This window comes from Danio rerio, chromosome 18, assembly GCF_049306965.1.
Source record: "Danio rerio strain Tuebingen ecotype United States chromosome 18, GRCz12tu, whole genome shotgun sequence".
Lineage (NCBI taxonomy): Eukaryota > Metazoa > Chordata > Actinopteri > Cypriniformes > Danionidae > Danio > Danio rerio.
Genome location: NC_133193.1, coordinates 42,439,627 through 42,451,101, shown reverse-complemented (window position 1 = coordinate 42,451,101; position 11,475 = coordinate 42,439,627).

Here is an 11,475-nt window from a genome sequence, read left to right as displayed (position 1 = left end):
TAAATTAGCAAAACGTAAAATACTTACGTTTTCTCCTGAGATCAGGCTGCTTTTTTCCCATTTCAATACGCTTCACTGGTACAGACAATAAATAAAATTCCTGAGACCAAAGGCTATAGCTAGAGACAGGTTTTTTACAAATGTAAGTTTTGAGATATGAGGGGAGTAAACCAAGAATACATTTATAAACAAAGACATGCCAATGCTTGAGCCTAGGAGTGAACAAAGCGGACCATTCAACCCGAGTGTACGACACACAATGATGAGTGAGGGATTTAAGATTCGTTACAAACCTCAGAGCACCATGGTAAACAGGGTCTAAAGCATGTAAACTTTGAGAAGATGCCTAAATATAAATAACATCGCCATAGTCCAATACAGACATAAAAGTTGCTGAAACAAGCTTCTTTTCAGCATCAAAGAAAGATTTAATTCTAAAATAGAAGCCTTGATATATAATATATATTAATAGAATACCTTGGATAGTATTAATAGAACAGAGATTTTGATGCATTTGTTTTGACTTGGAAACTCAACTGCTTAACTTTTGAGTTGTAAGATGAGCCTATTTCCAAAGAAAGTGGAATGTTCCTTTAATGAGTGTTTTCTGGCAAGCTTTTAACAATATGCTAACTTAAACTGCATCAATAACACTCATAAGTGCAGCAGTGCATTATGATCAATAACAATCTGCTTTCTCTATAAATCTGTAATTGACAAGCCCTGTTTACTGCTACTAAATAGGACTCAACTCGTAAATGCAATCATTCTGATGTGACTTGAATATAGGATTAGATGATTTCTGTAATGTGAAAGTAGTAATATCCCTCTATTCTACCAAAGACTAAAGACAGAAACTATACAGCACAAAAACTATCTTGAATATATGCAGAAGATCCTTTTAAATTAGGGAAGATGGCTCACCGTTCACTAACCTTGTCTGTCAGAGATTTAAAACTTCCTTTTCTATTAACATGGAAGGTTGCAATTCCTCTTTTCTGAACACACAAAGAAGAGAACTGACTGACAAAAGCATCAATGAATGCGAGACAAAAAAGCTTTTACGACAAACATCTGGTGAACATTTCCTGCATTATGCGCCATTCATTCGCTTTGAAAAGTGACTAAAGCACTCATCTGTCTAAATTCCTTTTCAGAATGGTTTGGCTGGTTATGCCATGGTCAAGTAGATGTTGTAAGTACAGATATGTATAAACAACTTCATTCTGTATCGAGAGTTATTTAAAAGTAGCTCAAATAAAACAACATAAATAACATAAAATTCAATTATAGAGTCCACACACACTTTTGAGGTTAGAAATAATAATAAAAATAATAATAATTAAATTAATCAAATTTATTTTATATAGCGCCTTCAAAAGTAGCATCTCAAGGCACCGTACTATGGAACCCCGGAAGGGACGTAATGGAGGAGAAAAAAATTGGCTGGGTGAAAAAAAAAAGAATGGGTGAAAGAAAAAATGGGTGGGAAGAAAATATATATTTCTAAGTTTTTGCGTTCTCTCGCAAAGTTTTGTTCCCTACGCGTTCCGTACTACGGAGACATAAAATCTGTAGCAGTAAAAGACACAAGGATGAATGCAAAAAAAATCATAATAGAAAATAATTAAAAACACATAAAATAATAATAATAGTAAACTTAAAAATCCTATAAACGTCAAACAAATTCAAATAAAAGCTACCCTAAAAAGCAAGTTTTAAGAGATAATACTTAGGGATTCTGCATTGGGAATATCAGAGGGTAAAGATTTTCACAATCTAGGTGCCAATGAAGAGAATGGCCATAGATTTTAGCCGTTTTGACAGAGCAGTTAAAGGACCAGCATAAGACGAGCGCAAAGCACATAGGAGAGCATGGGATCAAAAGCTAAATATGGTGGTGCTAGACCAGGGATGGGCAAACTTGATCCTCGAGGGCTGGTGTCCCTGCAGAGTTTTGTTCCAAGACTAGTCAAACACACCTGAACAAACTAATCAGTGTCTTCAAGATAACTTGAACTCTATAGGGAGGTCTGTTTGAATAGGGTTGGAGCTAAACTGTGCAGGACACCGGCCCTCCAGGAACGAGATTGCCCACCTCTGTGTTAGACCATTCAAGGTCTTGTACATAAGCATGAGGATTTAAAAATTTTATAGGAAGCCAGTGGAGGAATTTATTTTTTTTATTTTTATTTTTTTAATAGGGGCTGTGTGCTCTCTTGCACTGGTCCTGGTCAGATTTCTAGCTGCTAAATTTTGTACTAATAGGCTCTATGCACGCATTACATCTAACTGCGGCTGCGGTCCAACTTCTAGTCCGGGTGATTTTAAGCAGAGGTAAACAGTATTATGGCAGAGTTGTCAAAGTTTACTTTCTGTTTGTGGGAATTACAGTCAACGATGTGCAAATGATTGTCCAGATGTGCACTACAACACTGCAGAGCAAACCTGAGAAGGTTTCAAGTTTTGTGCGTCTTCGTACCTGTGCAGTTATGAAGATAGATTCAGCTAGTCTGAAGGCTAACGTTAATACTATTCCTACGATCCATCCATCTGGAGCTTCATTACTTTAACATGTGCTTAGCGGCGCTTGAATGTTTGCGGGAAATTGTCATTTTTTAAAACTTCAGTAACGGGACAACACTAATACAGGCAACACGAGGGTGTGCTGCAGAAGACTGCAGTGTTTTATTGCTCACCGGTGTTGTAGCAGTCGATTCTGTTCTCTTCTAGAATTCCAGTTCCCCCTGAAGCGTGTCCGGTAATTTCATACACAGTGGCATTTCAAAGTGCTTTACATAAACAAGAATAAAAGAGACAAGTATTAGAATATAGAAGTAAATAATAAAAATGATTATAAAACAGATAAAAGTGTTAAAATAGGTTATAAAATAATGAAAAAGAAGAGAAAAACATAATAGTGCAATCTGTCGGACATAGCACAGTGCTCATTCAGTAAAGGCACAGCTAAACAGATGTGTTTTCAGTCTCGATTTAAATGTGCCTAATGTTGGAGCACATCTGATCATTTCTGGAAGCTGATTCCAGCAGTGAGGGGCGCAGTAGCTGAAAGCTGAGCTTTGACTGAACTCTTGGAATTTCAAGTTTATATGATCCTAAAGATCTGGATGATCTGTTGGGTTTGTATTCAATGAGAATATCTGTAATGTATTGAGGTCCTAGGCCATTTAGTGATTTATAGACAAGTAATAATACTTCAATAATACTTTAAAATTCTGAATGTAACTGGCAGCCAGTGTAAAGACCTAAGGACAGGCATGATGTGCTTTGATTTCCTGGTTCTGGTCAGAATCCTGGCCGCAGCGTTCTGGATGAGCTGCAACTGTCTGACTGTCTGTCTTTTTGGGAATGCCCATGAGGAGGCCCTTACAGTAATCCACCCTGCTGCTGTTAAAAGCATGAACAAATTCGAAGTCTTCGCTGGAAAGAAGCAGCTGATTCTTGCAATCTTTTTGAGATGATAGTATGCAAATTTACTAACTGCTTTGAAACTCAGATCTGACTCCAGAGTCACACCAAGATTCTTGACCTACTTTTTTGTTGTTTGACCTTTAGTGCCAAGGTACACATTCACCTTGAGAACCTCATCACTGTTCCCAAATGCAATGACTTCAGTTTTCTCTTTGTTTAACTGAAGAAAGTTTTGGCACATCCAACTGTTCATTTCATCAATGCAATGGCAGAGGATGTCAGTGGGGCTCTAGTAATTGGGCAATAAGGCTAAGTAGATCTGAGTGTCATCAGCTGTGGTAAGAGATTTGGTTCTTTTTTATTATTTGGCTCAGAGGGAGTATATAAACGTTGAAAAGGTACACTACTTATTACATTTTAAAGAGCCTATATTATGGGTTTTTGAAAATGCCCTTCCATGTAGTTTTTAACACAGCTCTAAGTAAAGTGAAGTATCCAGCAAAGGCTTAAATCTGTTAGTGTACAGTGTTTAAAACTGTTGATTCATCTATAAAAGAGTCGACTCATTGTGCTTCAAACGAGTCGCCTTGATACTGAGTCATTAGGTGTTTCGCCATGACGTACGAACGAAACCAAGTTATTCACGTGCACGCGCAAACCCGGGAGATTTGAAACCTGCGGCCACGCTCTCTGACGCAGATACCTAGACACACACACACACACACACACACACACAAACACACACACACAAACATGCCGGTCGATTGAAGTCACACTGCAGATGGATATTATTGAGTCTCTACCCAAAGATGAAACCTCAGCATTATAGCCAAGCAGTTGGAAACTACTGAAAACTTCTGGAAACTACATGCTACAAAGAATACTTCATCGGCGTTTGTTAAAGGAAGGATCAGTAAAGAGTGACTTACTGATGGACATGTCAGGATGGGTTTCTTCCTCCATTTCTCAAGTGTAAGTATGTGCGATTAAAATTGCCTCATTTACTCTAGCTTGCAAATGTATTTAGTTGTGATTTGTTACTTGTAACCGCGTGTACTGTATCAGGTTAACTCGCTTTATTCTCATATCGGGTGCAAAGCCACGTTTAAAACGTGACGCGTGCTGCTTTGTTTACGGCGCTCCGTGGAGGAGGAGTAGTGTGTGTCTGTGTGTGCGTGTGTGTGTGCGTGTGTGTGTGCATGTGCACGCGCTGTCGTCCGGAGGTGTGTGTGTTTGTGTGTGTGTGTGTGTGTGCGCGCGCACGTTGTCGTCCGAAGCAGGATTAAGTGTTTGTGTGTTTGTGTGTGTGTGTCTGTGAATAGAGCAGAGTGAGAAGCTAGGAGATCTCCTCAACTGTTTTTGGAGTTTTTGCTCAATAAAACAGATAGACGTCTGTTTTTTCAAGTCCATAGTCTGTATTTACATTGACCCACTGGCAGCTAAAATCCACACCTACACTATCGAGCATGTATGAACTGTGATTACTTTTTTATTGCTGATTAGCTGTTGGGCATTTCACTCTCTCACTGAAGGCAGTCAACCAATCGCAACAGACTGTCATTGGTCCAATCAGCGCAGATTAGCTTCGCGCTAAGGAGGGGTTTGGGAACAAATGAATCACTGGACGATTCATACGGGAGTCGCTGGGATAATTAGGTAAAAATAAATGCAGATTATAAGAACATGAAAGTGTTTTTTGACCTTGCATGCATACTAAACTGTTGTTGGAGACCCTTACAACCAAGATATGACCCTATTTCATGTGTAATATGGGCTCTTTAAATAGGGTAATTTGTAATCTGTAATCTATTACATTTCCAAAGTAACCTCCCCACCACTGTTTGTTTGTTTGTACCACATGTTGTGCTTGAAAGTGAATCACAATCAAATATTTCATTCCCAAATGCACCTTTTTCCCAATATGGTAATCCATTTTATGATTCAATGTTTTCTTTTTTTACTCCATTTCTTTATCAAAAACATTAGCACAGAAAAGCACGACACATAAGCAGATTCTCTCTGGGCATGCTAATGAAGAATGACACTAAATCTTCACACAGCTCAGGATCTCCCACACAGTGGCTTCACAGATTGAGAATGTGTGACTGAGGGGCCAAATTTAGCTTCAGCAGCAGACAGACAGACAGACAGACATATAACACTGGGCTGGGACACCCAGAAATGAAATAATTGTGGTATTAAAGAATGAAAAGACATGACAGGCTGTGAACCGACAGCAGGCTACAAATCAGCACACGCACTCAAACAGCCCCACACAGTGTGCACTAACAGGGGAACGTCTGTAAGATGAATGACAGAGCACGGATCAAAGCTGTGGTTTCACTGCGCTCAAGGGAAGGAAGCTTTTTAGTGGGAGCTAGTGAGTCGGTTTGTTTAATCCTTCAAATAAATTACTCACTTAAAAGTGTTTTTGCTGAGGTCTTTTTCACAAATCAATGTTGCCTTTATATGCTTACCAGGCACTTTATTAACTGCTTGTTAACGCAAATTTCTGATTAGCCAATCACATGGCAGCAACTCAATGCATTAAGACATGTAGACATGGTCAAGATGATCTGCTGCAGTTTAAACTGAGCAACAGAATGAGGAAAAAGGTGATTTAAGTGACTTTGACTGTGGCTTTGAGCATGGCTGTCGGTGCCAGATGGGCTGGTCTAAGTATTTCAGAAACTGCTGATCTACTGGGATTTTCACACATAACCATCTCTAGGGTTTACAGAGAATAGTCCGAAAAGGACAAAATGCCCAGTGAGCGGCAGTTCTGTGGGCGCAAATGCCTTGTTGATGCCAGAGGTCAGAAGAGAATGGCCAGACTGGTTTGAGCTGATACTCAAATAACCACTCCTTAAAATAAAGGTATCAGAAGAGCATCTCTGAATGAACAACATGTCGAATCTTGAGGCGGATGGGCTACAGCAGCAGAAGACCACACCGGATGCCACTCCTGCCAGATAAGAAAAGGAAACTGAGGCTACAATTCACAAAGGCTCACCAATATTGTACATTAGAAGATTGGAAAAATGTTGCCTGGTCTGATGAGTCTCAATTTCTGCTGTGACAGTCGGATGGTAGGGTCAGAATTTGGCATTAACAGCATGAAAGCATGGATCCATCCTGCCTTTTATCAACAGTTCAGACTGCTGGTGGTGGTGTAATGGTGTGGAGCACACTTTTGGCCCAATAGTACCAATTTAGCATTGGGTCAACGCCACAGCCTACCTGAGTATTGTTGCTGACCATATCCATCTCTTTATGACCACAGTGTTCCTATCTTCTGATGGCTACTTCCAGCAGGATAACGTGCCGTGTCATAAAGCACGAATCCTCTCAGACTGGTTTGTGGAAAATGGCAATAAATTCACAGTGTTCAAATGGCCTCCACAGTCACGAGATCTCATTCCAATAGAGCACCACTGGGATGTGGTCCCATGTAAGTATGGATTAAAATCTCAGAGGTATATTTCCAGTACCTTGTTGAATCTATATCACGAAGGATTAAGGCAATTCTGAAGGCAACCTGGTCCTAGTAAGGTGTACCTAATAAAGTGGCCGATGAGTGCACGTTGCCTATTTTGATTGCCTTTGCTTTGTTTATATAAATAGACTTTTTATTTAAAAACAATTCAAAGTTCTTCTGTTGAACACACACACTCTCTCTCTTTCAAGATATTTAAAAGAATGCAGTTTGCATGGCACCTGTCAACCTCCGTGGTAGGAACAAAAATGAAAGTCAAAGGGTATAGAGGTGTCAAACTCTGTTCCTGGAGGACTTCAGCCCTGTTTAGTTCCAACCCTGCTTCAGCACACTTACATGTAGGTTTCAAACAAAGCCGAAGGTTTTAATTAGTTTGATCAGGTGTGTTTAATTAGTTGGAACTAAACTGTGCAGAGCTGCGGCCCTCCAGAAACTGAGTATGATACCTGTGGTATACCAGCTTGCTTCCAGCATTTTTCAAAATAACTTTTGTGTTCAACAGAAGAGAGAAACTCAAATAGGTCTGGAACAACTGAATGTTAATGGCATAATGTTCATTTCTACACTGTAAAATGTATAGAGTTAATTTAAATAAGTATTATTTTAAATAAGTAGTTTAACCAAAAAGGGGGAAAAAAATATTTATGAGTGCATGTGAACTACACAGAATCCTAAAATGGTGACTTTGTTTTGTGCAGCTGGGAGTTGGCCCCAGAGCTTGGACAGTTTTCTTTAACTACTGTATATGTGAATCATAGTTGAAAATGAATCATGTTTGGTTACGAAAATAACCAAGGTTAGAGAGTTCACTCTCTTTACTTTCATTAACAAGCTGTGAATCACTAAAAAATCTCACACAGTTATGATATAATCCAGCCTGATCTCTCGAGAAAACGTAAGTATTTTACATTTTGCCAGTTTAGTGGCTAATTCGTACAAATTCGTTCAGTCGTACGAAATGGCACGATTTTAAAAAGGAAGCGTGGCACCTGACCCCACCCCTAACCCCAACCGTCATTGGGGGATAAGCAAATCGTACTAAATTGTACAAATTAGATCGTACGAATTCATACGAATTAGCCACTAAATGAAAAAGTTACGAATTGCCGTGAGATTGTGTTGCATAATCAGTGAAGTTCTTATTTGTCTGTTGTAATGTGTGAATCTCCAAATGTGTAAAACACAAACTTGCAACTAAAAAAATATAGAATTCTGGCATTTTGAGGGATGATTGGATGCTGATGCTTAATTTGAACACTTCTCATCGGCTATTACACTCAGCAGCATAGCCAGCCTGATCTCACAAGAAAACATAAGTATTTTAAGTTTTGTTAAGTTTATTGGCTAATTCGTATGAAATCAGTCATAGTTCTAGTTTAATCTTAAAAAAAAAGTATGATTTAAAAAAAGAGGCGTGGCAAATCAATGGATGTTCATTCAAATTTCTCCCTTAATTTAGCGAATTATAGAATGTTTATTTGAATTCAGGCCTTTCCATCACTCATTTATCATGCGATACCACTGACTAATGTTAATAATAGTAGCAACATTTCTATCAAACATGATCAACATGATCTAAAAATGCAAATTAGGTGAGTATCCATCATTGTTAGAGTGGCTGACTGTAGTATTGAAAACCTAGCAACCAACAGTAAACAAGAAAAGGATAATGGAGTGACTTAGGTGTAATGTTTGCTACGTCTGTGTTTATTTGACAAATGTATTTCCATAATTACCATTATACACATTACCCATTTAAACACAAGTCTAAAACCACCTGAAGCATGTGTTTTTTGCAGATCAATGGAAGCTTATTTAAATTTCGGCCTTTCCAACACTCATTTATCATGCGATACTTCAAAATGCTAGTTTCTATCAAACATGTTCAACATGATCTCACATTGCAATTTCGGTGTGTATTCATCATTGTTAGAGTGGCTGACTGTAGTATTGGCAACCTAGCAGCCAACAGTAAACAAAAAAAGCATAATGGAGTGATGTGGGTGTAATGTTTGCTACGTCTAATTACCATTTTTCACATTGTGTGGTTTATTTATAAACTGATTTCGAGACAATTTCGTGCTTATGATTGAACACAGCTGGTAATGCATTAGCTCCGTATATTACACCAATCAGATGAATACTGACACTCTATAAATAACTAGAGCTTTCCAGTCATCTTAGTCTTGAAGAATCCCCCCTTCCACTTCTACTCCAACTCTTCTCTAATAGGGCAGCACGGCGACCCAGTGGTTAGCACTGTTGCCTCACAGCAAGAACACTGCTGGTTTGGCGCCTCACCGGGCCGGTCAGTGTTTTTTTTTTTTTGCGGAATTTGCAGGTTCTCCCCTTGTTCGGATGGGTTCTTCCCACCGTCAAAAAGACAAACACTATAAGTAAACAAACTACTTCAAAATATCATCTTTAGACAACTCTAAAGCCTGGTTTATACTTCTGCGTCAAGTGACCGGCGTAACCCACGGCGCATGCAACGCACGTAGATGTGCATTTATACTTCTGCGCGCTGTCTCTGTTGGTCTGCATTAACACTTCCGAAACGCTAGTTGGCAGTGAGGTGTAAATGTTCCTCTGTGTCAAGTTTCTTCGCCACTCTTTTGCTTTTCCTGAATACTTCCTGGATGTACAAGTGGCTCAAACTCGTTCATTTTGAGGCAGGAATCGGCGGACGTGCAGCAACTTTAACTATGAGGTAAACACAAAACAAAACTTTCCATCCGGAGCTCCTTCACGGGACTCAGCACTTGTAAACAATCGCTACATTGGGCTCACGCAAATCGCGCGGCTCTCGGTCCCGCCCAGACTCGTCATCGCTACCAAGCCGACCAATCACAGAGCTTGCGCTACACGTCGTTGCGATGTGTAGTTACATTTTTTGAGAGGTGCACGTCAGCCACGCCGATGGCCACGGCGAAGGGCTATGCGTCAGGGTCGTAGCATACGCCGGCGTTTGACGCAGAAGTATAAATCAGCCTTAAGCCAGATATATCTCAGCACGTTTACAAGCAGGAGAGTCCTTGAGACCTACCTGAGCGCAATCTCTCCTCTAAAGCCTGGTTTATACTTCTGCGTCAAGTGACCGGCGTAACCCATGGCGCATGCAACGCACGTAGCTGTGCATTTATACTTCTGCGCGCTGTCTCTGTTGGTCTCCATTAACACTTCCGAAACGCTAGTTGGCAGTGAGGTGTTAATGTTCCTCTGTGTCGAGTTTCTTCGCTTCTCTTTTGCTTTTCCTGAACACTTCCTGGATGTACAAGTGGCTCAAGCTCGCTCATTTTGAGGCAGGAACCGGCGGATGTGCAGCAACTTTAACTACGAGGTAAACAAAAAACAAAACTTTCCACCCAAAGCTCCTTCACGGGACTCAACACTTGTAAACAATCGCTACATTGGCTCACGCCATTCACGCGGCTCTCGGTCCCGCCCAGACTCATCAGCGCTACCAAGCCGACCAATCACAGAGCTTGCGCTACTCGTCGTTGCGACGTGTAGTTACATTTTTTGAGAGGTGCACGTCAGCGATGCCGACGGCCACGGCGAAGGGCTATGCGTCAGCGTCATAGCATACGCCGCCGTTTGACGCAGAAGTATAAATCAGCCTTAAGCCAGATATAACTCAGCACGTTTACAAGCAGGAGAGTCCTCGAGACCTACCTGAGCTCAAACTCTCCTCTTAGCCTTCAAGTGAAGTTAGTCCCAGACTCGACGACATTCTGAGCTCAGGGCTCTCTCAAAGGACAGCATGCCAAATACGCTTTATTATCAATCATCAGCTAAGTGTGAACTCTTGAAAACCCATTTAGTCTAAAACAACCTGAAGCATGCGTTTTTTGCAAATTAAGGGATGTTTATTTGAAATTTCAAATTTTCATCATTGGTTTCTCATGCTATTGATAATTTTAATTGAGAATAACCCCACCCCTAAACCCAACCATCATTGGGTGATGAGAAAATTGTACTGAATTGTATGAATTAGATCATATGAATTAGCCACTAAATCAAAAAGTTACGAATTGCCGTGAGATATAAAATCCCAAATCTCTTCAAGAGTGGCACTGTGGCTCAGTGGTTAACATTGTCCACTGAGAAGAAGATTGATGGTTCGAGTCTCGTTTGGGTCAGTTGGCATTTCTATGTGGAGTTTGCATGCTCTCCCTGTATTCGTCTTGGTTTTATCCGGGTGCTTCGGTTTCCCTCACAGTCCAAACACACACGCTATAGGTGAATTGAATAAACTAAATTGAGAGAGTGTATGGGTGTTTTCCAGTACCGAGTTGCAGCTGGAAGGGCATACGCTGTGTAAAACATATGCCAGAATAGTTGACATATCATTCTGCCGTGGCAGCCCTTAATAAATAAGCTGTAGGAAAATGAAAGAATGAATGAATATTACATCTTCAACTGTGGATATTTACCACTCTAGCACGTTTAGATCCTGAAAAATAAAAGACTAAACAAAATGATTTATTTATGACCTTTTTATCGTTTGACCAACAGTCAAATTGACTTTTGAAGACAATTTCATC